General features: G+C 47.4%; 1 protein-coding gene across 4 annotated transcripts in view; it reads left to right on the forward strand.

Annotated features, from left to right (window-relative positions):
- smyd3 (SET and MYND domain containing 3) overlaps positions 1-25,502 on the forward strand; it is a 730,951-nt gene that overhangs the window by 559,185 nt on the left and 146,264 nt on the right. The gene's annotated exons all lie outside the window — the stretch shown is intronic.

The following is a 25,502-nucleotide window of genomic DNA, read 5'->3' on the forward strand; positions in this document are numbered from 1 at the left end:
TTCTTCTAAATTCATATGAGTATAGGCCCAATCTACTCAACCTATCCTCATTTCCAGCAGGCATGTTTTTTTGGAGTGTCTTGGCTCTCTGTTAACGACTGTCTTTCAAATCTCATTGTGCTCCCCAGGAGACCTGTATATCTTCTATTTCACCTGTTGGAGGGCTGCGCGTTAGTCTAGTCGGATCCCATTTGGAGCACTGTGTTCAGTTCTGGGCACTGGTGAAGTGCAGAAAGCAGGGTTAAAAAAAGCATAAGTTGGACAGAGTTTCTTCAAAATGAAAGGCTGATTTAGAAGATGGGGTGGATGCCAGTAGGGGGTGGGAGGGAATCAACCCCCATCCTGACTCCAAATCTAAACATCACAAACATGAAAAATGCACTGGGGCAGTTTTAATGAGCACACGGTAGGACCCCCTCCGGGATTAGGATGTCCTGACAGCACTCCCCCCCACCCCATTCCCAAAAAAGCTGTTAGCCCACCTGTCCCAGCAGAAGCAGAAGACAGACCTGAACACGGCAGTGACAGTAAAATAGCCACCACGATGAAGGGAGGAGAGATGGCCTCGTGGTATTGTCACCAGGCTGTTAACCCAGAGACCCAAGGATGGCAGATGGTAGAATTTGAATTCAATTTAAAAATTAAATATGGAATTAGCTGTCTAACGGTGACCGTAAATCCATCCCTTACATGGACTGACCTACACATGAATGCAGACGCACAGCAATGTGGCGGTTGACTCTTAACTGGGCAGTTAGGAATGTGAAATAAATGGCTAGCGATGAGGACTTCAGGAAGGTTTGAGGAATTTCGGTGTAAGCCCCTGAAAGATGGTGATGTTGGAGAGTCTGTAAAATCCACCTCGAGGAGTTTCATGATGATCCTCAAGGCCCATTGAGGCATGTGATTGATGAGGTTGGATCAGATTGTGCTGCCTGTAAATCTGGACCCTCGACGGGGTCTCTCTCGATTCCGTGATCGGTCAATGAACACTTGCAGTCTGCCTGGCTCCTCAAAACTTTGCTCTTTATTTCTTCAATCAGCAAGGTACAGATCATCCAGAATCACAGAAGTTGAGCGCTTCTGTACTTCTTGGAGGAGCTGCACACCATAGGTTAATACAAAGACATTTTATACTTTTCTTAAAGCAGAGTACATGGCGTGATTGCATAGTGTTTTCAATCAATTTCCAATCAATACATGATGTTGCCTCATTGACAGTTACATAATCCAATAGTATTAACTGGTAAACAACTTATATCACGATGCTGAGGCTACTGAATCGTCTCACCATATAGCGCCAGAACATTTGCTTCTGAAGGTCAGCGAGAATGGTTAGTACTGCATTATCTTATCATTGCAACATTATTTATGCTGCAGCTCCAGCAGAATGCAAAGTTCCCAGGCTAAAAGAGCAGATCTAGCAGAATTCACAGTTCCCAGGCTGGAAGCCATTTTGTTGCCAACTTACACCAGCAGCCATCTTGTGCCTGCACCCAACATTACACACTCTCACTGCCTAGGTATTAGGTGGTGCTCCTTCACACTATGGCTGGAATGTAATGCCCTCCTAATGCTAGAAGGGGCATTTAGCCAAGTGGTGAGAGGGCAACTACCTGCCTCCCCTGTTGACTGTGGTAGGAGGCCCATGGCTGCCCATTGAGAATTTTTAAAGACGGCCACTAATGATCTCATCCTGCCAACCTTGCTCTCCTCATTCTCCTTCTCCTTTACCCTCACTCAGACTCTCTCTGTCTCCACTGATGCCTCATACTCCTCCCTCACCCCTTTTTTCCTATTGCTCCCACACTCACTCACCTGACCTCACTGATCCTCTTTCTTCTCCCTTTTACCGTCTCTCTCTCTTTCCTTACCTCCCATCCCGTCTTACTGTCATCCTCGATCTCTCTCACTTTCCACCTCTCCCCATCCCTACCCCTCTCTTTCCCTCATTCTTTCGCCTACCCTCTCTCTTCCAACCACCTGGTCTCCCTCACCTTCCTGTTCCCCATCTCCGTCACTCATCATCTCGCTTCTCATCCCATCGAACTCACTCTCACCCTGTCTCTCCCATCCACTCTCCCTTCCTCAGTACTCACTGGCCCTTCCATTCTGTCGCCTGCCCTCATCAGCTCCTTGTCTTTCTATTGGACTCTTCTTCATTAGCTCCCCTCTCTCCACTTTTTTCTCTCAACTGTACTCCCAAGTAGTCACTCAATCTAGCATGTGCTCTCTGTCCCTCTTTCTCTGTCTTTATCGCAGTGTTCCTCAGGTAGAATATTCCAATTGGTTTGTTTCACTTCTGACTGAATTGAGTTACGAGCCAGGTGCACATGAGACTGCAGGAAATCTGTGACTTGTCACTGCTTTCAAACACTTTGTTTTAATCCCAGCTCATACTAGGACTATATCCCTGAAGTAATGATCCCTAGCTCAGCCATGTCCAGCTGAGATATGTTAAGTCACCAAGCTCTAAAAGAATGCCAAGGATCACAGTGGGACTTCCTTGACCTTCCAGAATTGGGGGGATGGCTGTGGGGTGGATAATGAAAATTGCCAAGCAGTTGAGACAATTGAAATCTCTTGTACAAAATAGAAGCATCACAGGAGATGAAGACAAATAACCAAAGATACATGATGTATTTCATGCACTAAGAAAAACAAAGTCAAAAGCCAATCGCATATTTTTTTCTGAAGAAGGGTCCAGGCCCAAAACGTCAGCTTTCCTGCTGCTCTGATGCTGCTTAGCCTGCTGTGTTCCTCCAGCTCTACACCTTGTTATCGCACAAAAGGAAATGTCTCACTAAGGCTACTGTGTTGTCAAGCATTTGTTTGTGGATCTTCTGATGGATAATGTAGGTTAAGCTGCCTTTTTAACTGTGCCTATTCCTGTTCATTTAAATGGACACTGTTTGAATGTTAAATCCCATTTCCAATGGGGAGCTAGGGCTATACTGTCTCATTATCTACTCCCACCTTTTAGTGCATGGGCACAAAGGGGCACTGTGCTCTTCTGTTCAAAGGGAACGCTACAGATTCTCCAATCCTACACTGTTGGGAGGAAAGGCTTACAATGTCACTGCATCTACTTTGATTTTACATTGCTTTTTAATTTTATTCATTCAGGGTGTATAGATGTTGCTGCTTGGGTTACTAATTAGCACCCATTTCTAGGTGCCCTTCAGGAGGCGGTAGTGAGCTACCTTCTTGAGCCACTCCGATCCATTTGGGGATGGTGCATCTACGGGGAGGGATTTCCAGTGACAGCGAAGGAATAGATTACAATTTTTTTAAAAGTTTGTTTGTGAGATAGGGGCATTGCTGGCATTTCTTGCCAGTCCCTAGTTGCCCTTGAGAAGGTGGTGGTCAGCTGCCATCCTGAACATCTGCAGCCCACCTGTAGAGTTGGTAGACACACAGTGCCCTTAGGGAGGGAATTCCAAGATTTCTACCTGGCGATAGTGAGGGAATGATGATGTATTTCCAGGTCAGGATGGTGAGTGGCTCAGAAGGGAACTTGCAGGGGGCGGTGTTCCCATGTATCTACTGCCCTTGTCCTTCTAGATGGAAGTGATCAGAGGTTTCACAGGTGCTGTCTGAGGAGCCTTGGCGATTTGCTGCTGTGCATCCTGTTGATGGTAAACACTGGGCGTGAGAATAAACGTGGAAGGTATGGGGTAGGGTGCCAGCCAAGCTGGCCACTTCGCTCCGGATGCTCTCAAATACCATGTTGCTGGAGCTGTCCTGGCCCAAGGCTGTGGCGAGTAATCTTTTGTGAGTGTTATTAGCCTAGATCCTCTGAAAAGCCTGTCGCCCCAATGGAACATCTGCACCATAGTTGTCCCAAACTCACCTCTGGATATCCAAAAGAAGTTCCACTTTTGACACGCAAGAATTTTGGAGCGAATGTGTGCAATAGGTGCTGACCTGAATGCTGACAGGACTCCTGTTTCATTGTTTGTACCTTTCTGCTTATGGTATGCTCAAGGGGAGGTGTTTTCTGCAGGTTTTATGGTCTTTCACCCTGTACTAATGCAGGATTCAATTCCCAACAGCTGCGGAAATGAATGTAAATAAAACTAGGAGCGGCGTTGCTCCCATCTCGAAATGCAGGAAATAAGCATGTCTAATGTACCTTTGATTAAAAGGCAGCATCACCTTGATAACAGCTTCCATGTAATTTCCACTTAACACAGTTGACTGCGGTTACCCCGAACACCACAGCACCTGGAGCAGCTCTTTATCGCTTCAGTTTTAAGTTAGACAACATGCTCCAGTGTGCCACTTGCCTAATCTTTCCTTACTGCATCAGCGCCAACCTTTAACATTGGCACGCTCGGTGGCAGCAAGAATAGCCCAGGAGCAAGGGCGCATGACCCCATTGTGAAGGAGTTTTTGAGATAACAAGGTGTAGAGCTGGATGAACACAGCAGGTCAAGCAGCATCAGAGGAGCAGGAAAGCTGACATTTCGGGTCTGGACCCTTCTGTTTACCGAGTGCAAACCCCCGAAGCCAAGCGTTAGCCGCGCCCCCTCCCATTTGCTGATGTTAAGGTTTACCCTGTCACGTAGTCTGTAGGAGCCAGACTTGTCAGTGTTGTGTAGCTTGTAGCTCCAAGAATGTGCCAAGTTCCCAGTGCTGCGGGGTACACTTCTGATTCTGTCGCTCCTTAAGGAAGCAGCAAGCAGGAACCAGGACTATATTCCAGCTCCCGAACCTATTGCCTGATGGGAAGTTAATAAAAGTAAATCTTCCGCTTGGCTGCATGAGACCCCAGTTGAAACGAACCAGGCTTCCTGCCCACAGAGGCCTCCAGCTTCAGGCGGGCCCCCAGCTGCTGTACAAAGTAATTATTTCAGACGGCGCTTCCACAAGAAGGGGCTCCCCAAGCCATTTTCTGAAAAGTATAAATTAAAAAAACACAGGAGAAAGCAGCTCAGGTGGTGGATGGGGATGCTCTATGAGATTACTTTTTTGGCAGTGACCCCATCGGGGGGAAAACAGGAGAAAAGACACCCAAACAGAGGGTTCAGCAAATGGGCCTGCCCTAGACACTTTGGGGAAACTGGTCAGTTCCCTTAACATATTTTTAACAAGGATCCTGACAGCCTAAATACTTCCTGCACCTCACAGAGGCAAGGGGTTGTGGAGAATGGTCCAGGCCTCAAAGTGGCCAATAGTTAGGCGGTCAACACACCTGTGGACCAGGTGGTATCCGTGTCCTGGGGCTCCAGGCCTGAAAATTCAGCCCGGCCTGCTGAAATGACGCAGCAAGTTCTTACTTAGAAGGGCGACTGTAGAGAAACTGTTTCATCTGTTGGGAAATTCAGAAAAATGGGACGCAATCTTAAAATTAGGGTGCAGCCATTTAGGAGTGAATTCAAGGGGATACTTTCTCAGACATGTGGTCAAGGCAGGTGGAATGGCTTTGAGAAATCCTGATTTCCACAAGAGAGAGATCCCATCCCGCAAGGATTATAAAACAGTCGGGAGAGGAGTGTGGGGAAGAAGGAAGTGAGGCTGAGCATCCATGCTGGAAAGTAATCCGTGTCATTGTCTTGCATTTGAAGATGCAGCTGCCCTGTGTGAGTGCTCAACGCGTCAATTAATCTGTACTTGATTTTGAGAGTCTGAAATCTGTGCTTGATTTGTCAAAAATCCTGGATGTTAAAGCAAAATAAACAGATACCACAGAAGCTGCACAAGACTGCATTGTTGGAATGAGCATAGACATTGAGTGTTTGGAGAGATATTTTAAAATAATAACTAAACCTGTTACACATTAGAAGTAAGCGTCACCTCTGCATTACTCTGAGATATATAAACTCACCACCCCCATAGGCATGTAAGCCCCATTGTGCTATGAAACTCTGGCCTGTGTGCCTAATGGGCCACTGCGCCCTGGGTCTGCTTCAGTTTGTTAGAGGAGACAGTGATTTGCAACAAAGAACCCTATTTCAACTCACCTTACACTGTATTTTGGCTCCTCTTTGCAACACTGGGCGCATATTATCTGCAACAAACTTGGCTGAAGGCAACATCAGATACAGGCAATAAAATTGCTGGAGAAACTCAGGAGGTCTGGAAACATATGTAGGGAGAAAGCCGAGTTAACATTTCGGGTCCAGTGACCTTTCCAGCATCCACAGTGTTTTGTTTTATTTTCATCAGTTATAGGTAGCCCAATTTAGCTGAATTTTATGTTGCACTTGAAAATGAAGAATTAGTTCTGATCCTGAGGTTAGGATGATGAAGTTATTGGCATGTCAGATCCAGCAATGCTAAAGCCAAACAGTTTCCAGAGATGCTATTTTAACCATTCTTTATTATACACCGAGAAGGCATCAGACTAACTGGCTATTTGTGATACTGGACTATGTCTATGTTGATCAATGCATTTTCTTGGCAGGGCCTGGCTATAACACTTATCCTGCATCCATGCCAACTCCTTGGAATCTTTATAAGAGAGCATGCTGTCAGGCTGGGAACCAGCGAACTGAAAGCACTCTCCTCTAAGATAACAACGTATGGAGCTGGATGACACAGCAGACCAAGCAGCATCAGAGGAGCAGGAAGGCTGACGTTTCGGGCCTAGACCCTTCTTCAGAAAACTGCTTTCAGATTTCTGAAGAAGGGTGTAGGCCCGAAACGTCAGCCTTCTTGCTCCTCTGATGCTGCTTGGCCTGCTGTGTTCATCCAGCTCTACACCTTGTTATCTCAGATTCTCCGGCATCTGCAGTTCCTACTAGCAGTCTCCTTTACACAGCTTGTCTCATTGAGAATGTAATCTTTTTTAATTGACTGTACTAACCAGCACCCATGACCGTCTGACCAACCAGCTCCAATAGCAAAACCTACATACCTCAGCACTGCAGAACGATACCTGCATGAAGGTGTGTGCACTGACACCATGGCTTTGCTGCTCGAACTTAAGCGAAGAGCAATCTTTCAACACTGTTGACATAGAAACACTGAACCTGTTGTCCATTTTTGGGCAGTTCAGTAGATATCAGATCCAAGCCAACAATTCCCGTGTGCTAAAGACACGTCCTTGATGCTCTGGTAAAGTGTGGCTGCTTCCCAGGTATTTCACAATGCACTTCTCATCTTGTTGCAGGCCACTGCTTGAAAACCACTGGTCTAGTGGTATGCAGTGCGACCAGCGGCACATTGAAATGGAAACTCAGCAATTTTCATATTAATGTGAGTAAAGGTGTTACCTTTAGCAAAATGGCTGCCAGCCTGCTCAGCTCTGGAGTGGCAAAACTTTGACCTGGATATGGAATTGCTCGAATTCATGAGTCACTATTCTTGGCCTTGCCATTGTATAAAGCCTCCAGTCCATAGCCAGACACTTGCCCTCAAAATAGAATGAGAAATAGTGTTGTAATGGTCATGTCACTGATCTAGTTAATCGGAGCTCCTGGCCAAACGCTGCGGAGGTATATGCTCAAATCCCTCTGTGTCAGCTGGTGCAATTTCAATTCTAATAATTTTAGAAAAAGATAATCTCGGTAGTGGTAACCATGACAACTTTGATCCATTGCGGGAAAAACTCCTCTCGTTCGCTAGTGTACTTTTGGGGAGGTAAGTGTGACATCTGTACCTGGTCTGGCCTACATGTGACTCCAGGCCCACATGAATGAGGTTGACTCTGAAAAGGACGAACACAAGCTATACAGTTCAGAGGTAATTCAGGAGGACCAACAAATATATCCATATCCCATAAATCTGAACAGAGGAGGTGAATTTGAGTCCCTCAAGCTAACTTCCCACCAGTCAGGAGTCAAACAGTGCTGACCAGCTCGGGAGCAGATCAGTCACTCTGTTCCCTCAGTGCAGTGGTGGTCTTTTCAATCCAACTGGTCAATGCTTCAGAGATAATGGGAACTGCAGATGCTGGAGAATCCAAGATAACGAAGTGTGGAGCTGGATGAACACAGCAGGCCCAGCAGCATCTCAGGAGCACAAAAGCTGACGTTTTGGGCCTAGACCCTTCATCAGAAAAGGGTGATGGGGAGAGGGTTCCGAAATAAATAGGGAGAGAGGGGGAGGCGGACCGAAGATGGATAGAGGAGGAGATAGGTGGCGAGGAGACAGAATAGTTAAAGAGGTGGGGATGGACACTTTACTCGTACTTCGCACAAGACCTTTCCCGTTCTCCTTCACCACACACAATCATTCTTCTACCACATTTACTTGAATAGCTTTCCCTCAAACACGTCTACACTAGTCACCTCAATTTCTCCTTGTCGTAGTGAGCTCCACATTCTGAACACTCCTGGCTTCAGAATGTTCCTGTTGCTAAAGGTTTACCTTGTGAACTCATCAGGGGTGAATGCTGCTTCACTGCGACTGAGGAGCAAGTCATATACCTCAGGAACAAAAACAAAGTTCTGGGAAAGCTCAGCAGCTCTGGCAGCATCTGTGAAGGAGAAAACAGAGTTAACGTCTCAGGTCCGGTGACCCTTCCTCAGAACTGAGGAACGAACCCGAAACGTTAACTCTGTTTTCTCCTCTACAGATGCTGCCAGACCTGCTGAGCTTTTCCAGCAACTTTGTTTTTGTTCCTGATTTACAGCATCCGCAGCTCTTTTGGTTCGTATACCTCAAGCCCTGATTAGATTTAGGAGATGGTAAGAACTGCCGATGCTGGAGTCAGAGATAACACAGTGTGAAGCTGGAGGAACACAGCAGGTCAGGCAGCATCGGAGGAGCAGGAAAGCTGACACTTCATTCTTCAGACTGAGTACCAGGGATTAAGATGTCGCCGTTTCATGCTTCAAGGGGCAAGTCAACTTTTTGAGTAAAATATGGGCTTTGTCTCACAAAAAAAACAATTTAGTCAACCCCGCCCCCCCCCCCCCCCCCCAACACACACACACACACACACACACACACCGAGGTTTTCTCAATTTAACAAAGTGAAGCATTTGGTCCCTTTTTTAGACAGCGAATGTACAGTGATCTCACCAACATCTGAGCTGGCCCAGTCGATCGGCCAGATGAGTACTCTAAAGTAAAAGTTGATGTTTCAGCAAGATATCAGAGGAGTGAACTCATCCAGTTCTTCATTCACAGGTCTACCTACACTCGGTGACAGGATAGGTCACTCCACAGCACTGCTTGTTGGGCTGAGTTGAGGGCGTTTATGCGGTAATTACGTTGCCCACCCCCGCAGCTTTAGAGCGGATTTGTAGCTCGGGTTGTGGGTACTGTGGTTGGTCGGCTCGCCAAGCTGGTTCAAACAACAAACCAGCTCGGCGAGCCAGCCACCCGCAGTGCCCACACCTGCGCTCACTCGAAGCAGCGGCACTGGCTTACCTGGATATCGCTCCAGGATGGGGCTTTGTGCATGCAGTTTGTGGGGGCACTTGTGGGAGCTCGGTTTTCCCGACAGCGCCACGGCCTGTCGTCTCCGCGGCCCCTGGGCCAAATAACCAGCAACAGTTTCTCGGCCCTGCTGTAACCCGGGGCTGGACCACAGTGGAAAGAATTAGAAATTAGTCTCCGACCCTCTCTGGATTCGTGTCAGCTGTTGTTTATAGGGATGACCTAAATCTCGGTGGTACTGTTAGTAAGGTCGAGCGCCCGAGAGCGTTTAGACAGGGCCAGTATCTGACAGAAATCAAAAATACAAAAGTTGGAGAGGAGAAATTGGGACTGGAAATTGGGAAGGTTGAGCCTAAGAGGGAGGCGTTAAGGAGCATCTGAGAAAAAGAGAGGGGGAGAGAATTCCTGACATCAGGGCCATGCAAACAGAAGGCATATTCCCGGGTGACTAGTGACTAAAATCAGGGAATTGGCAGAAGCAGGGGATCATGGGGTTAAATGAGATTACAGCGCTGGGGTTGGCAGAGAGAAACGCCATGAATGGATTTGAAAACAAGGATTTTCTTATGCCGCAAGTTTGAGAAGGTTAGGCCTGTACTCACTAGGGTTTAGAAGAATGAGAGGTGACCTATTTGAGTCATGCACAATTCTCAGGGGCTTTCCTACCAGGTCTGATACGGAGAAGTTGTTTCCTCTTCTGGGAGAATCCAGGACCTGAAGGCTGACAGAGAGTAAGGAAACAAAGTGTGGAGCTGGATGAACACAGCAGGCCAAGCAGCATCTCAGGAGCACAAAAGCTGCGATAGGGTTGTGCTCCTGAGATGCTGCTTGGCCTGCTGTGTTCATCCAGCTCCACACTTTGTTATCTTGGATTCTCCAGCATCTGCAGTTCCCATTACCACTGAAAGAGAGTAAGGAGTTGCCTGGTTAGATCAGAGAGGAATAGGAATTTCTTCTCCCAGAAGGTAATGAATCAATGGAATTGTTTACCACAGAGTCCTATAGAGTCTCAGTCATGTAATGTTTTCAAGACAGGGGTTAACAAATTTTTAGGCATTAGGAAAGGAATTTCAGGAAAGGAATTAAGGGTTGTAAGTAAAGGCAGGAAAATTGACCATAAGACATTGGAGCAGAAATTAGGCCATTTAGCCCATCAAGTCTATTCTGCCATTCAATCATGGCTGTTAAGTTCCTCCATCCCATTCTCCTGCTTTCTCCCTGTAACCCTTGATCCCCTTGATAATCAAGAACCTATCTCTCTCAGTCTTAAATGCACTCAATGGCCTGGCCCCCACAGCCTTCTATGGCAGTGAATTCCATAGATTGAGTCAAGAATTCTCAGATCAGGCATGATCTCATTGAATGGTAGCGCAGTGTTGATGGGTTGAGTAGCCCAGTTCTGCTTCAAAACAATGAGCTTTTTGAAAATAAGTCATATGCCAAACAGGGACTGAGTGTCAATCAGTGAGTGCAGGTTTACTGTGTAATCTTAGTAAACCCCTTTACTTCTCTCCCTGCTGGCTTTTAAGAAGTAATTCAACTCGATTGAATCCCAATTAGATTGTTTATTGTTTAAGGTCAAACTTGCTTTTGGCTGCCCCTGCTCTTCCTAGGTACATGTTCGTCTGTGTGTGTTCAGCATGACAGCTTTTGAGACATACCTCACATCCATTTCTCACATGCCATCCCAATTACTTTCTCCAGACTCTTTCATCATTTCCTTTAAAGGTTGGCCCTGTATTCCCTACACAATGCGTTTTGCTGCATGTCTATTCAGAGAATCATTCAGTCTTTTCCAAATGTGTTCTTGTCTTTTGCACCTTTTTGCTGCTATGATGTGTGATTAATGCAGGTTTACTTGTTGGAAATATCTGCCCCGATTGCCAATGTAGGATCTGACTGGGCATCTGTCTGCATTCACTCAGGTGCAGTGTGAGCGGGACACTGCTAATTCAGTACGCAGACAAATTGGGAAGAATTGGAAACAGCCTCTAGCCCTCAATTCCACAACCCTGGGAAAAAGACTGAGTGCATTCGCCCTCCCCATGCCTCTCATGATCTTACACACTTCAATAAGAAATCCTCTCAGCCTAAAGAAGAAAGTAAAAACGGAAAGAACTGCAGACGCTGTGAGTCAGGAACAAAAACAGAAGTTGCTGGAAAAGCTCAGCAGGTTTGACAATATCTGTGAAGGAGAAAGCAGAGTTAATGTTTCAGGTCCAATGACCCTTCCTCAGTACTGATGGGAAAACGTCAGTTAAGGTGCAGAAAAATAGGGGAGGGGGATGGGGTAGGGTATTTTTCTGCATATAAACTGATGTTTTCCCATCAGTTCTGAGGAAGGGTCACCGGACCCGAAACGTTAACTCTGTTTTTACCTTCACAAATGCTGTCAGACCTGCTGAGCTTTTCCAGCAACTTCAGTTTTTGTTCCGAAAGAAGGAAGTCCTAGCCATGGTGAACAGGGACAAAAAGCCTCCTTATTAATTTTCCTAAATTAATGTCAATTCAGTGATTTTTGGGGGGCAGGGGCAGCTGGTAGTACTTTCATCCTAAAAACTTAGCTGGGAAACATGTGAGATTGTGTGAAATGGTGTCCTTTATTCCTAAATACATTGTAAATTGGGCCACAATATAAAAGGAATGTGGTACCAAACGGAACGGTTGACTCAGTCTAAAATTGCTCCCAATGCATCTTAGTGTGTTGCACAAGGTAAATATATGGAGTTATCTTTGAAAGGAAACAAAGTTCCATTTGTACAATAAATTATCTGTTCATTGGATGTCTCATTGTGCTTTAAAGAAAATGAAACTCTTTTGAAGTGTGGTCACTGTTGCAATGTAGGAAGCAACACAGTCATTTTGTACACAGCAAGCTCCTTTAAATAACAACATGGTAATGACCAGATACTCAACTGTTTTTATGATCTTTGTTGAGAGATGTATGTTGGCTGGAACCCCAGAGAGAACTCTTCTTCAAATTTGTTCAGAAATCACACAGCACCAGGTTATAGTCCAACAGGTTCATTTCAAATCACAAGCTTTCATAGCGTAGCCCCTTTTTCAGGTGAAGTGTCATAGGACCTTTATCATTCATTCGAGAAAGAATGATTTTTTAAATCTTTGCTGGGAAGTGCGGATTTATTACAGCTTGAGAAGCTGGTAGTGAGCTAACTTCTTAAGTCACAGCGGTCTGTGTGATGTGGTTTTACCCACATTGCTTTTGGGGGGAGCGTAGTTCCAGGATTTTGACTAAGCAACTGTGAGGGAACGCCAATGTAGTTCCAAGTCAGGATGGTGAATGGCTTGGAGGAGAACTTGCAGATGGTGATGTCTCTGAAGCCCTACCAGGTAAGAGGGGTCCCGAATTTTCCAGGTGGGGTCGATGCAGCACTGGAAGGTAGCTGCATTGCACGTCCTTTATGATTCACGCTGTCTATGAGTAGTGGAGGCATTGAATATTTACGGTGGTGACTGGGGTCCTGGTGAAGAGGAGGGTTGTGGATTGGATAAGAGCCATTGCTGCTGTTTTGGTGCCACCAGGACCCAGCAGAGCATTTAAAGGGGTCGCAGTTGGCCCTCTCTGGTAAATCTGTGCTCCTTACTAGTGGAGACACGTAATCTAAATATGTCGCTTATTTAACGTGAAATTTACCTTTCCAACTGAAATATCCTTCGCTTTTTAATTGATGTTTGCATTCTGCTGCCTCAATTAGTTTGATACAGTTAAAGTTTTAAAAAGCGAATGCATATCTAGCATCAGAGATAATGGGAACTGCAGATGCTGGAGATTCCAAGATAATAAAATGTGAGGCTGGATGAACACAGCAGGCCAAGCAGCATCTCAGGAGCACAAAAGCTGACGTTTCGGGCCTAGACCCTTCATCAGAGAGGGGGATGGGGGGAGGGAACTGGAATAAATAGGGAGAGAGGGGGAGGCGGACCGAAGATGGAGAGTAAAGAAGATAGGTGGAGAGAGTGTAGGTGGGGAGGTAGGGAGGGGATAGGTCAGTCCAGGGAAGACGGACAGGTCACGGAGGTGGGATGAGGTTAGTAGGTAGCTGGGGGTGCGGCTTGGGGTGGGAGGAAGGGATGGGTGAGAGGAAGAACCGGTTAGGGAGGCAGAGACAGGTTGGACTGGTTTTGGGATGCAGTGGGTGGGGGGGAAGAGCTGGGCTGGTTGTGTGGTGCAGTGGGGGGAGGGGATGAACTGGGCTGGTTTAGGGATGCAGTAGGGGAAGGGGAGATTTTGAAACTGGTGAAGTCCACATTGATACCATATGGCTGCAGGGTTCCCAGGCGGAATATGAGTTGCTGTTCCTGCAACCTTCGGGTGGCATCATTGTGGCAGTGCAGGAGGCCCATGATGGACATGTCATCAAGAGAATGGGAGGGGGAGTGGAAATGGTTTGCGACTGGGAGGTGCAGTTGTTTGTTGCGAACTGAGCGGAGGTGTTCTGCAAAGCGGTCCCCAAGCCTCCGCTTGGTTTCCCCAATGTAGAGGAAGCCGCACCGGGTACAGTGGATGCAGTATACCACATTGGCAGATGTGCAGGTGAACCTCTGCTTAATGTGGAATGTCATCTTGGGGCCTGGGATGGGGGTGAGGGAGGAGGTGTGGAGACAAGTGTAGCATTTCCTGCGGTTGCAGGGGAAGGTGCCGGGTGTGGTGGGGTTGGAGGGCAGTGTGGAGCGAACAAGGGAGTCACGGAGAAAGTGGTCTCTCCGGAAAGCAGACAGGGGAGGGGATGGAAAAATGTCTTGGGTGGTGGGGTCGGATTGTAAATGGCGGAAGTGTCGGAGGATAATGCGTTGTATCCGGAGGTTGGTAGGGTGGTGTGTGAGAACGAGGGGGATCCTCTTGGGGCGGTTGTGGCGGGGGCGGGGTGTGAGGGATGTGTCGCGGGAAATGCGGGAGACGCGGTCAAGGGCGTTCTCAATCACCGTGGGGGGAAAGTTGCGGTCCTTAAAGAACTTGGACATCTGGGATGTGCGGGAGTGGAATGTCTTATCGTGGGAGCAGATGCGGCGGAGGCGGAGGAATTGGGAATAGGGGATGGAATTTTTGCAGGAGGGTGGGTGGGAGGAGGTGTATTCTAGGTAGCTGTGGGAGTCGGTGGGCTTGAAATGGACATCAGTTACAAGCTGGTTGCCTGAGATGGAGACTGAGAGGTCCAGGAAGGTGAGGGATGTGCTGGAGATGGCCCAGGTGAACTGAAGGTTGGGGTGGAAGGTGTTGGTGAAGTGGATGAACTGTTCGAGCTCCTCTGGGGAGCAAGAGGCGGCGCCGATACAGTCATCAATGTACCGGAGGAAGAGGTGGGGTTTGGGGCCTGTGTAGGTGCGGAAGATGGACTGTTCCACGTAACCTACAAAGAGGCAGGCATAGCTGGGGCCCATGCGGGTGCCCATGGCCACCCCCTTAGTCTGTAGGAAGTGGGAGGAGTCAAAAGAGAAGTTGTTGAGTGTGAGGACGAGTTCAGCTAGGCGGATGAGAGTGTCGGTGGAGGGGGCCTGGTCGGGCCTGCGGGACAGGAAGAAGCGGAGGGCCTTGAGGCCATCTCCATGCGGAATGCAGGTGTACAGGGACTGGACGTCCATGGTGAATATGAGGTGTTGGGGGCCAGGGAATTGGAAGTCCTGGAGGAGGTGGAGGGCGTGGCTCGTCCTCACACTCAACAACTTCTCTTTTGACTCCTCCCACTTCCTACAGACTAAGGGGGTGGCCATGGGCACCCGCATGGGCCCCAGCTATGCCTGCCTCTTTGTAGGTTATGTGGAACAGTCCCTCTTCCGCACCTACACAGGCCCCAAACCCCACCTCTTCCTCCGGTACATTGATGACTGTATCGGCGCCGCCTCTTGCTCCCCAGAGGAGCTCGAACAGTTCATCCACTTCACCAACACCTTCCACCCCAACCTTCAGTTCACCTGGGCCATCTCCAGCACATCCCTCACCTTCCTGGACCTCTCAGTCTCCATCTCAGGCAACCAGCTTGTAACTGATGTCCATTTCAAGCCCACCGACTCCCACAGCTACCTAGAATACACCTCCTCCCACCCACCCTCCTGCAAAAATTCCATCCCCTATTCCCAATTCCTCCGCCTCCGCCGCATCTGCTCCCACGATAAGACATTCCACTCCCGCACATCCCAGATGTCCAAGTTCTTTAAGGACCGCAACTTTCCCCCCACGGTGATTGAGAACGCCCTTGACCGCGTCTCCCGCATTTCCCGCGACACATCCCTCACACCCCGCCCCCGCCACAACCGCCCCAAGAGGATCCCCCTCATTCTCACACACCACCCTACCAACCTCCGGATACAACGCATTATCCTCCGACACTTCCGCCATTTACAATCCGACCCCACCACCCAAGACATTTTTCCATCCCCTCCCCTGTCTGCTTTCCGGAGAGACCACTCTCTCCGTGACTCCCTTGTTCGCTCCACACTGCCCTCCAACCCCACCACACCCGGCACCTTCCCCTGCAACCGCAGGAAATGCTACACTTGTCCCCACACCTCCTCCCTCACCCCCATCCCAGGCCCCAAGATGACATTCCACATTAAGCAGAGGTTCACCTGCACATCTGCCAATGTGGTATACTGCATCCACTGTACCCGGTGCGGCTTCCTCTACATTGGGGAAACCAAGCGGAGGCTTGGGGACCGCTTTGCAGAACACCTCCGCTCAGTTCGCAACAAACAACTGCACCTCCCAGTCGCAAACCATTTCCACTCCCCCTCCCATTCTCTTGATGACATGTCCATCATGGGCCTCCTGCACTGCCACAATGATGCCACCCGAAGGTTGCAGGAACAGCAACTCATATTCCGCCTGGGAACCCTGCAGCCATATGGTATCAATGTGGACTTCACCAGTTTCAAAATCTCCCCTTCCCCTACTGCATCCCTAAACCAGCCCAGTTCATCCCCTCCCCCCACTGCACCACACAACCAGCCCAGCTCTTCCCCCCCACCCACTGCATCCCAAAACCAGTCCAACCTGTCTCTGCCTCCCTAACCGGTTCTTCCTCTCACCCATCCCTTCCTCCCACCCCAAGCCGCACCCCCAGCTACCTACTAACCTCATCCCACCTCCGTGACCTGTCCGTCTTCCCTGGACTGACCTATCCCCTCCCTACCTCCCCACCTACACCCTCTCCACCTATCTTCTTTACTCTCCATCTTCGGTCCGCCTCCCCCTCTCTCCCTATTTATTCCAGTTCCCTCCCCCCATCCCCCTCTCTGATGAAGGGTCTAGGCCCGAAACGTCAGCTTTTGTGCTCCTGAGATGCTGCTTGGCCTGCTGTGTTCATCCAGCCTCACATTTTATTATCTTGCATATCTAGCAGTTTCCTTTTTTCTGTATAAGTCACTATCAGTCTCTACAGGGGTTGGAGCATTTATAATTGGACCTACTCAGTGTGTAATGGTGTTTGAGGCTGACCGCAAGGGGGCAGTACATTAGAAAGCTATTGTGATTACCAGTGATCTAGATTCTGCCCCAGATACCTGGCATCTCATGCAGCTTTACAGATTCCTCTCCGAGCCTATGCCTCAGGATGGAATTAATGCGACGCTATTAATTGGTTGTGTTTTTCGCCATTTGTCTTGAATGGGAGCTCCCGTGAGCAGAGTGCCTCTTGGCAATTTGGTCATTGTGTCTTCAAAGCACCACCTAAGTGGATTTAATTAAAGATTTATTAGTGTCGAGCACAGTTACATCTTATCTGCAGAGCTTTGCCTTATAAGATTATCGCAAAGAAAATTAAAGGGGCAGCTTGAAGAATTGGATTAAACAGCTCCGAACATGATGATTGAATGTTGGAACTCATTGGAGGAAGTGTTTTGTGGAGAGGGCATGGTTTGAGGTGAATAGCTGGCAGTCTCACCCCTAATTCACAGAGGTGTTGTACTATCCCAGCTGCTGTATCGCTAATGAGGCATCTTTTTTTAAAAGTTCATTCATGGAACGTGGGTGTCACTGGCTTGACCAACAGTTACTGCCCATGGTAGTTGCTCAGACGGCAGTTAACCTCATTACGATGGAGTCATATGTAGGCGAGACCAGGCGAAGAAAGCAGATTTCCTCCCAGTGAACCAGATGAAGATGTACAATAATTAACAGCGGTTACCTGGCCACAATTCCGCCAGCTTTAACTCATGGCCCCCTTAATCCTCACAGCAGTAGAAGTAAAAGATCCTCTGGCTGCGTTTTGAAGAGCAGAGGGTTTCTTGCCTGACGTCCTTGACAACATCTGTTCCCCAGTCAACAGGCAAAACAGATTTTCGTGTAGTTTATCACATTTCCATTTGTCAGAGATTGGTCCCTCCGGAAAGCAGACAAGGGTGGGGAGGGAAAATTCTGCGTTCCGGAGAGACCACTCTCTCCGTGACTCCCTTGTCCTCTCCACACTCCCCTCCCACCCCACCACACCCGGCACCTTCCCCTGCAACCGCAAGAAGTGCTAAATTTGCCCCCACACCTCCTCCCTCACCCCCATCCCAGGCCCCAAGATGACTTTCCACATCAAGCAGATGTTTACCTGCACATCCGCCAATGTGGTGTACTGCATCCGCTGTTCCCGTTGTGGCCTCTCTACATTGGGGAAACCAAGCGGAGGCTTGGGGACCACTTTGCAGAACACTTACGCTCGGTTCGCACTAAACAACTGCACCTCCCAGTCGCAAACCATTTCAACTCCCCCTCCCATTCCTTAGACGACATGTCCATCCTGGGCCTCCTGCAGTGCAACAATGATGCCACCCAAAGGTTGCAGGAACAGCAACTCATATTCCGCTTGGGAAACCTGCAGCCCAATGGTATCAATGTGGATTTCACAAGCTTCAAAATTTCCCCTCCCCCTACTGCATCCCAAAACCAGCCCAGCTCGTCCCCGCCTCCCTAACCTGTTCTTTCCCTCACCTATCCCCTCCTCCACATCAAGCCGCACCCCCATTTCCTTCCTACTAATCTCATCCCACCCCCTTGACCTGTCCGTCCTCCCTGGACTGAGCTATCCCCTCCCTACCTCCCCACCGACACTCACCTCTACTGGCTGTATCCCCACCTCTTTAACTTGTCTGTCTCCTCTCCACCTATCTTCTCCTCTATCCATCTTCAATCTGCCTCCCCCTCTCTCCCCATTCATTTCAGAACCCTCTCCCCATCCCCCTTTTCTGATGCAGGGTCTAGGTCCAAAATGTCAGCTTTTGTGTTCCTAAGATGCTGCTTGACCTGCTGTGTTCATCCAGCTCCACACTTTGTTATCTCGGATTCTCCAGCATCTGCAGTTCCTATTATTGGCCCTCTAAGCCTGTGCTGATTGTCATGCCCCAACTAATCTAAATCACAAACCTTCTGCCCTTAATTGGTCCATATCCCTTTATTCCCTCCCCATTCATGTAACCGTCCTGGTGCCTCTTAAATGTCGCCAACATGTGTGCTTTCACCAACTCTTCTGGCAGTGTGTTCCAGGCTCCTACCACTCTGTGTGAAAAGCTTCCCTCACACGTCTTCCTTAAACTTTCTCCCTCTCACCTTGAACCTGCATCACCTTGTAAATGAAACTTCAACCCTCAGAAACAGCCTCTGACTGTCTACCAGATCTATGTCTGTCATAATTCTGTAGACCTCTATCAGGTCCCCTCTCAGCCGCTGTCTTTCCAGTGAAAACAGTCCTAGTCATTTTAAAATTCCCTCATAGCCAATGCCCGAGAGACCAGGCAACATCTTAGTGGACCTTCTCTGCAGACCTCTGTGCCACATCCCTCATTGAGATCATTGTCCAATACAACAGCAGTACTCAGCCTTTGTAAATCCAAGTACAATAGCGCCATCATTACTGGAAAGTGAAAATCTTGTCAGAATGTTGAGCTATGAACTGTTTGCCCACTTTCCCAATCTGTTGGTTAACGGAACACAGACGGAATGATGTGTAAAAGGCTGTTTGAGTTTGAAAAATGTTCATGTTCCTCAAATAATGAAAAGCAGAAATGATCTTGCCACTTTTTGAAGAAGGCAGGGTTGATTTTCAGGGGAATAATTTCCCAAGGATTGAACTGCATTAGGCTGGAGTGTTTGGATTTGTTAGAGGCAGCAATGTGAGACCATCATGAAAGAATGTTGGTCCAGCTGAGTGCTGAGATCCACACCAACCACAGACTGCAGAGCTGTGCGATACTTGACATCATGTCTCACTAGGGTGGAGAGACAGAGGCTTTTTCTGAAGTTTCATTTACAAGGTGGCGCAGGTTCAAGGTGAGAGGGAGAAAGTTTAAGGGAGACATGCGAGGGAAGCTTTTCACACAGAGTGGTAGGAGCCTGGAACACACTGCCAAAAGAGTTGGTGAAAGCACATATGTTGGCGATATTTAAGAGGCATCAGGATGTTTACATGAATGAGGAGGGAATAAAGGGATATAGACATAGATAACTGGTGAGGGAAGTGGAAAAAATTGTACTGATGTGGTAGGAAGTACTTTGCTGAGTTTATGAGTTAGACCCAAAGGGATAAGATTTACCCCATAAATCTGAGCAGGATTGGAACCACATTAATTAAAAAACAGATTTATGTGGCTCTTTACACGCTCACACACAAACAAAGGAATGACTCAGCTGTTTCAGTCAAGGAATATCTGTTAATGTGAACAGAGTCAAAATTAGTATGTAGCTCACTCCCTCGCTCTCTTTTCTAGCTTATTAGAGGAAAGACTGCTTGCTATTGGAAACTACATTTTTTATGTGTGCTAGCATCAAACATCACCATGCCAGGTGCAGTGAAAGGTCAGAATAGTTGAAAAACCAATTTTCTAGAATGAATCATTTGCCTTCTCTGATAATGGTCTACCAATCCACAGCAGCACTACTTCCTATGTTTTACTCAAGCTTTTAGGAGTCATAAATATTTAAGCACACATCTCATGAGTCCATGACGACTTGATTGGCTACTGAATCAAGTAGAAACTATTTTCCATTTGCTTCTCCTGCTTGCTAATCCAGGCCTTCCTTTGACAGGTCTAGTTGGCGGTGAAGAGGATCATCCCAGAGTGCAATGGGACCTTGATCAGATGAACCAATAGGCTGAGGAGTGGCAGATGACGTTTAATTATTAATAAATGTAATCAGGACAGGACTTATACACTTAATGGTAGGGCCCTGAGGAGTGTTGCTCAACAAAGAGACCTAGATGCACAGGTGCATAGTTCCTTGAAAGTGGAGTCGCAGGTAGACAGGGTGCTGAAGAGGGCATTTGGTACGCTTGCTTTCTGTTGTCAGTGCATTAAGTGTAGGAGTTTGGAGGCCATGTTGCAGCCGGTCAGGATGTTGGTGAGGAAACTGCATTCAATTGTCGTCTCCTTGCTATAGCAAAAATGTTGTTAAACTTGAAAAAATTCTCAAAAGATTTACAAGGACGTTGCTGGGTTTGGAGGGTTTGAGCTACAGGGAGGGGCTGAATAGGCTGGGGCTATTTTCCCTGGAGAGTCAAAGGCCGAGGGGTGACTTTATAGAGGTTTGTAAAATCATGGGGGCCGTGGATAGGGTGAATAGCCAAGGTCTTTTCCCCAGGGTAGAGGAGTCCAAGTATAGGTTTAAGATGAGAGGGGAAAGATGTAAAAGGGACCTAAGGGACAACTTTTTCACGCAGAGGGCGGTGCGTGTATGGACTGAGCTGCCAGAGGAAGAGGTGGAGGCTGGTACAAGTACAACATACAAAAGACATCTGGATGGGTACATGAACAGGGAGGTTAAGTGGGATATGGGCCAAATGCTGGCCAATGGGACTAGATTAATTTAGGATACCTGGTCGTCATGGACAAGTTAGACCGAAGGGTCTGTTTCCATGCTGTATGATTCTATCTATCTGGGGCTGTAGTTCTAAGTTAACTTAATGTTTCCTTCAGTAAAGCCAGCTTCACATATGTTTTAGATTAAATTGGGAAAGACATCTGATAATAAGCTCCTTGCTCACAAAAGATAAGTATGAGAGATACACTAATGATGAATCGTTGGTATCAGTCCAGGAACAAATTGTTCTCAGTTAGTTGGTGAAGTGTTAGGTGAAGAAATTCCAGACTGCTGATAAGCATGATATAATTTTATTTTGGTGGAGAGGGGAACAGTGAGAAGTGGGCGTTTTGGAGAGTGATCTAATTAATTTCCCAATGTTAACTTGTGGTGTTGTAATATTTATTCTGCCAGCTTAAGTCATTAGGAGTACCCTGGTGTTGTCCAGAGGAAAAGTCTCTCATTTCAAGCTCGAGATCAATTTTGCCGTCTAATTCTGAAAGCAGAGGAGTTACATTTTCTTAGCACTCAGCAGCCAATAGATTACTGTTGTTTTAAGGCAACCATATTCATCAGTATTTTGGACAGTGGGGTTCCACAAACAGAACGTGATCCGCTAATCGAATTTAACAAGGGATCGTTGCTGATGAGGACACCGCAACTTTTCTCCTGTCTTTGTTCAAATTATATTGTTGTCGATGTGAACAGTCAGATGCGATCTCACATCATCTGAAAGGTGGCAACTCGGTAACTAAGCTTGTGGGTCACATTGCTAAAGCTCAGAATATTTGGTCATTTTGCCTGTTGCTAATATTGGGATTTTGCTGTGTGTGAATTGGTGACAGTATTTCCTATATTACAACGGTGATGACAATTTGAGTAGAAAGGCTTATTTGAATACTAGAATCCCTAAAGTGTGGAAACAGGTCCTTCGCCCAACGAGTCCACACTGACCCTCAGAGCTTTGGAGTCAGACCCATCCCCCTATGATCCACCTGATCTACACACCCCTGAACACTACGGGCAATTTAGCACGGCCAATCCACCCAACCTGCACATCTTTGGACTGTGGGAGGAAACCGGAGCACCCGGAGGAAACCCACGCAGGCACGGGGAGAATGTGCAAACTCCACACAGACAGTCGCCCGAGGCTGGAATCGAACCTGGGTCCCTGGTGCTGTGAGGCTGCAGTGCTAACCACTGAGCCACTCTGTCTGTAAGCTATTTTGGAATTCCCGTGGACTATGAAAGGTGCTTTTCTTCTTTGCTTGTGGGGTGTGGGCCTTGCTGGCTGGACCAGCAGTTGTTACCCATCCTTTATTGCCCCTTGAGAGGGCATTGGTGGTGCGTTGCCTTATTGAACCACTGCAGGTTTTGGATTGTAGGAATACTCACAGTGCTGTTAGAGATAGAAAGAATCCCACGATTTTGAGCCAGCCTTGTGGGAGAGTCTAGGACAAGGGGGCATCATCTCAGAATAAGGTGTCACCCATTAAATCCAGAGATGAAGAGGAAAATCTTCCGTCAGAGTGTAATGAGTCTATGGAATTAGTCATTGTAGAGGGCAGAGGAGGCTGGGTCGATAAATATTCAAGGGCTGAGTTAGATTTTTAATCAGGAAGGGATCAAGGATTACGGGGGAAAAGGCAGGAAAGTGGGGTTGAGGATTATCAGAGCAGCCATGATCTTATTGAATAGAGCAGACTGAATAGGCTGAATGGCCCACTCTGTTTATACATCCTGTGGTTTTAAATTTGGATATTTACGCTCAAACCCTGGACTTGGATTTGAACCTAGAGCCTTGTGAATTGATGGTGAGTGTGCTGCCAACTTTGCCGCAGCTGATGGTACCCACTGTGTGCCAGTGGTGGACCTGATGCAAGAAGTACCAATCAAGCAGGTTGCTGTGTTCCAGTGATGTCAAGGTGCTTGAGTGTTGTTGGAGCAAGATCATTTCTGTGCTGAATCAAGGCCCCATTGGTTTCAAGGAGAGAAGGGATGACAATGGCCTGTAAAAATGCTTCTCTTTCCTCATTGGATTTACTTTTGACTGTATTCCTACAGTATACAAATGCCCACCGTCCGCTAGAGCTTGACTGGACTGTGGGCCTCATTTTGCTGAGCTCTCACTTATTTTGTGTTTGAACAAGAGTCACCTGTTGGTTGATGGTCTGATGAGTCTATTAACACACTCTGAGGTAGTTGTTACGTGGCTTCAGGCAGGAAATAGGTAATGAATGTGGTCGCATACAGGAAAACACAAATGCACAGGTCACGTTAGGTCATTCGGCTGCCTGCAGCTCTGACAGCAAGAATCTAAACGTGAGCGCCAAGTTATCTTGCGCTTTCGAAAGGAATTCAGAGCTGAAAAGCGGGGACGAAGTGCCGATGAGTTGAATAGCTCTGTACTAAATTGAATCATCCAGCAGTGGCTTCTCATCATGAAATATGCCAACAAGCATCGCGCACACCCTCTGCAACTCAAGCTGTCTGCCGTCTTCACTTTCTGTCAGTTACCTCAAAGCAACTTATCTTATTAAATATTATTGCATCGGTGATGATTGACAGCACCAATATGAGTTTAATGCTGGGAGGATTGCGAGAGGTTTTTGCAGCCATTTCAAACTGTGAAAGTCATTTGCCATCAGTACAATTACAAGTCACTTGTGGTTTACGGTGCCTGTGTTGTTTTTTGCAACATGAAAGAAAATTCCCTTCTTTCAGAAGGAGTTGCTCATTGATTACTGAGTCTACATGATCTCACCCTGACCAGTTCCTGTCTGTGACAAGATCAGTAGGACAATGAAAGTAAAACAAAGAGCTGCAGAAGCTGAAAGTCTGAAACAAAAACAGAAATTGCCGCAGAAACTCAGTAGGTCTGGCATCATCTGTGGAGAGAAAGCAGAATTAATTGTTTGAGATAACAAAGTGTGGAGCTGGATGAACACAGCAGGCCAAGCAGCATCTCAGGAGCACAAAAGCTGACGTTTCGGGCCGAGACCCTTCATCACCCTTCTGATGAAGGGTCTAGGCCAGAAACGTCAGCTTTTGTGCTCCTAAGATGCTGCTTGGCCTGCTGTGTTCATCCAGCTCCACACTTTGTTATCTCAGATTCTCCAGCATCTGCAGTTCCCATTATCTCTGATCAGAATTAATTGTTTGAGTCCACTGACCATTCTTCAGAATAGAGCAATTTCTGTTCTTGTTTCAGTCGTGAGACAACCTCATAGTCATAGTGGCGCTAAAGTCCTGTTGAGAATCCCTTTCCATTATATCGTTGTGATGGTATCACTGTGCAAAATGGAACAGACTTCAAACAGACCCAGCAACCTGAGACTGGGTATCCATGGGGTGCAGGGGACCGTATGCAGCAGCAGAGTTACATTTAATCACGATATATAAATTCCTGGCCTGGCGCGACCCGCACTCTACCATGGCAAACATGACAGGAGACTAATCCTGGTTCAATGAAGAGTGCAGGTGGGTATGCCAACAGCAGCTCCAGGCATATCAAAGAATGAGGTGACCGTTGGTGAAGCTATAAGACAGGTCTGCTTGTATGCCAGGCAGGAGACATAGCATACAACAGGCAGAGCTGCTTCACACACTGCTCTGACTTGGAACTATACTCCTTCACTGTCGCTGGGTGAAGACCCTGGAGCTCCTTTCCTAACAGCACTGTTGTGTACCTACATTGGAAAGGTTCAAGGCTCACCACTGTGTCCTGCAGCACTATAAAAAGAGAGGCGCTAGTGGCTGACTGAGAGATTTCCTCCGGTTGCCCTCATCAACCATTTCAAACACGAGAGCAAGATAATGTGGATGGCTAAATGCTCTCTTTCAGTGAAGATAAAGTGAATAAAATGACATTCACTACTTGGAGAGATCAGATAGTAAGAACTGCCGATGCTGGAGTCAGAGATAACACAGTGTGGAGCTGGAGGAACACAGGAGGGCCAGGCAGCATCAGGAGAGCAGGAAAGCTGACGTTTTGGATTGGGACCCTTCAGTATTTCTTGCTCCTCTGATGCTGCCTGGTCTGCTTTTTCTCTTCCAGCTCCACACTGTGTTATCTCTTCAGTACTTGGAGACCATCTTTCAGAGGATGGGGTTGTTAATCCACTTTGGCTGATGGTTACTAAGTAAACCATGCAGCCTTGCTTGTGAGTGTCACTTGTGTCAGCTCTTGCGGCTGTGCCCACATTCCTCAATCTCACAGAGGGCTCCAACACCTTTAGAACATCAGAGCAAATGTAGGCCATTTAGCTCCCGATGCTTCTCATGCCATTCAACAAGATCATGACTGATCTGCCACAGGCCTCAACTCTTCTTTCAAACCAGCTCTTCGAAACCCTCCATTCTCCAATATTTCAAA

The sequence above is a fragment of the Stegostoma tigrinum genome, chromosome 9, assembly GCF_030684315.1.
Source record: "Stegostoma tigrinum isolate sSteTig4 chromosome 9, sSteTig4.hap1, whole genome shotgun sequence".
Taxonomy (NCBI): domain Eukaryota; kingdom Metazoa; phylum Chordata; class Chondrichthyes; order Orectolobiformes; family Stegostomatidae; genus Stegostoma; species Stegostoma tigrinum.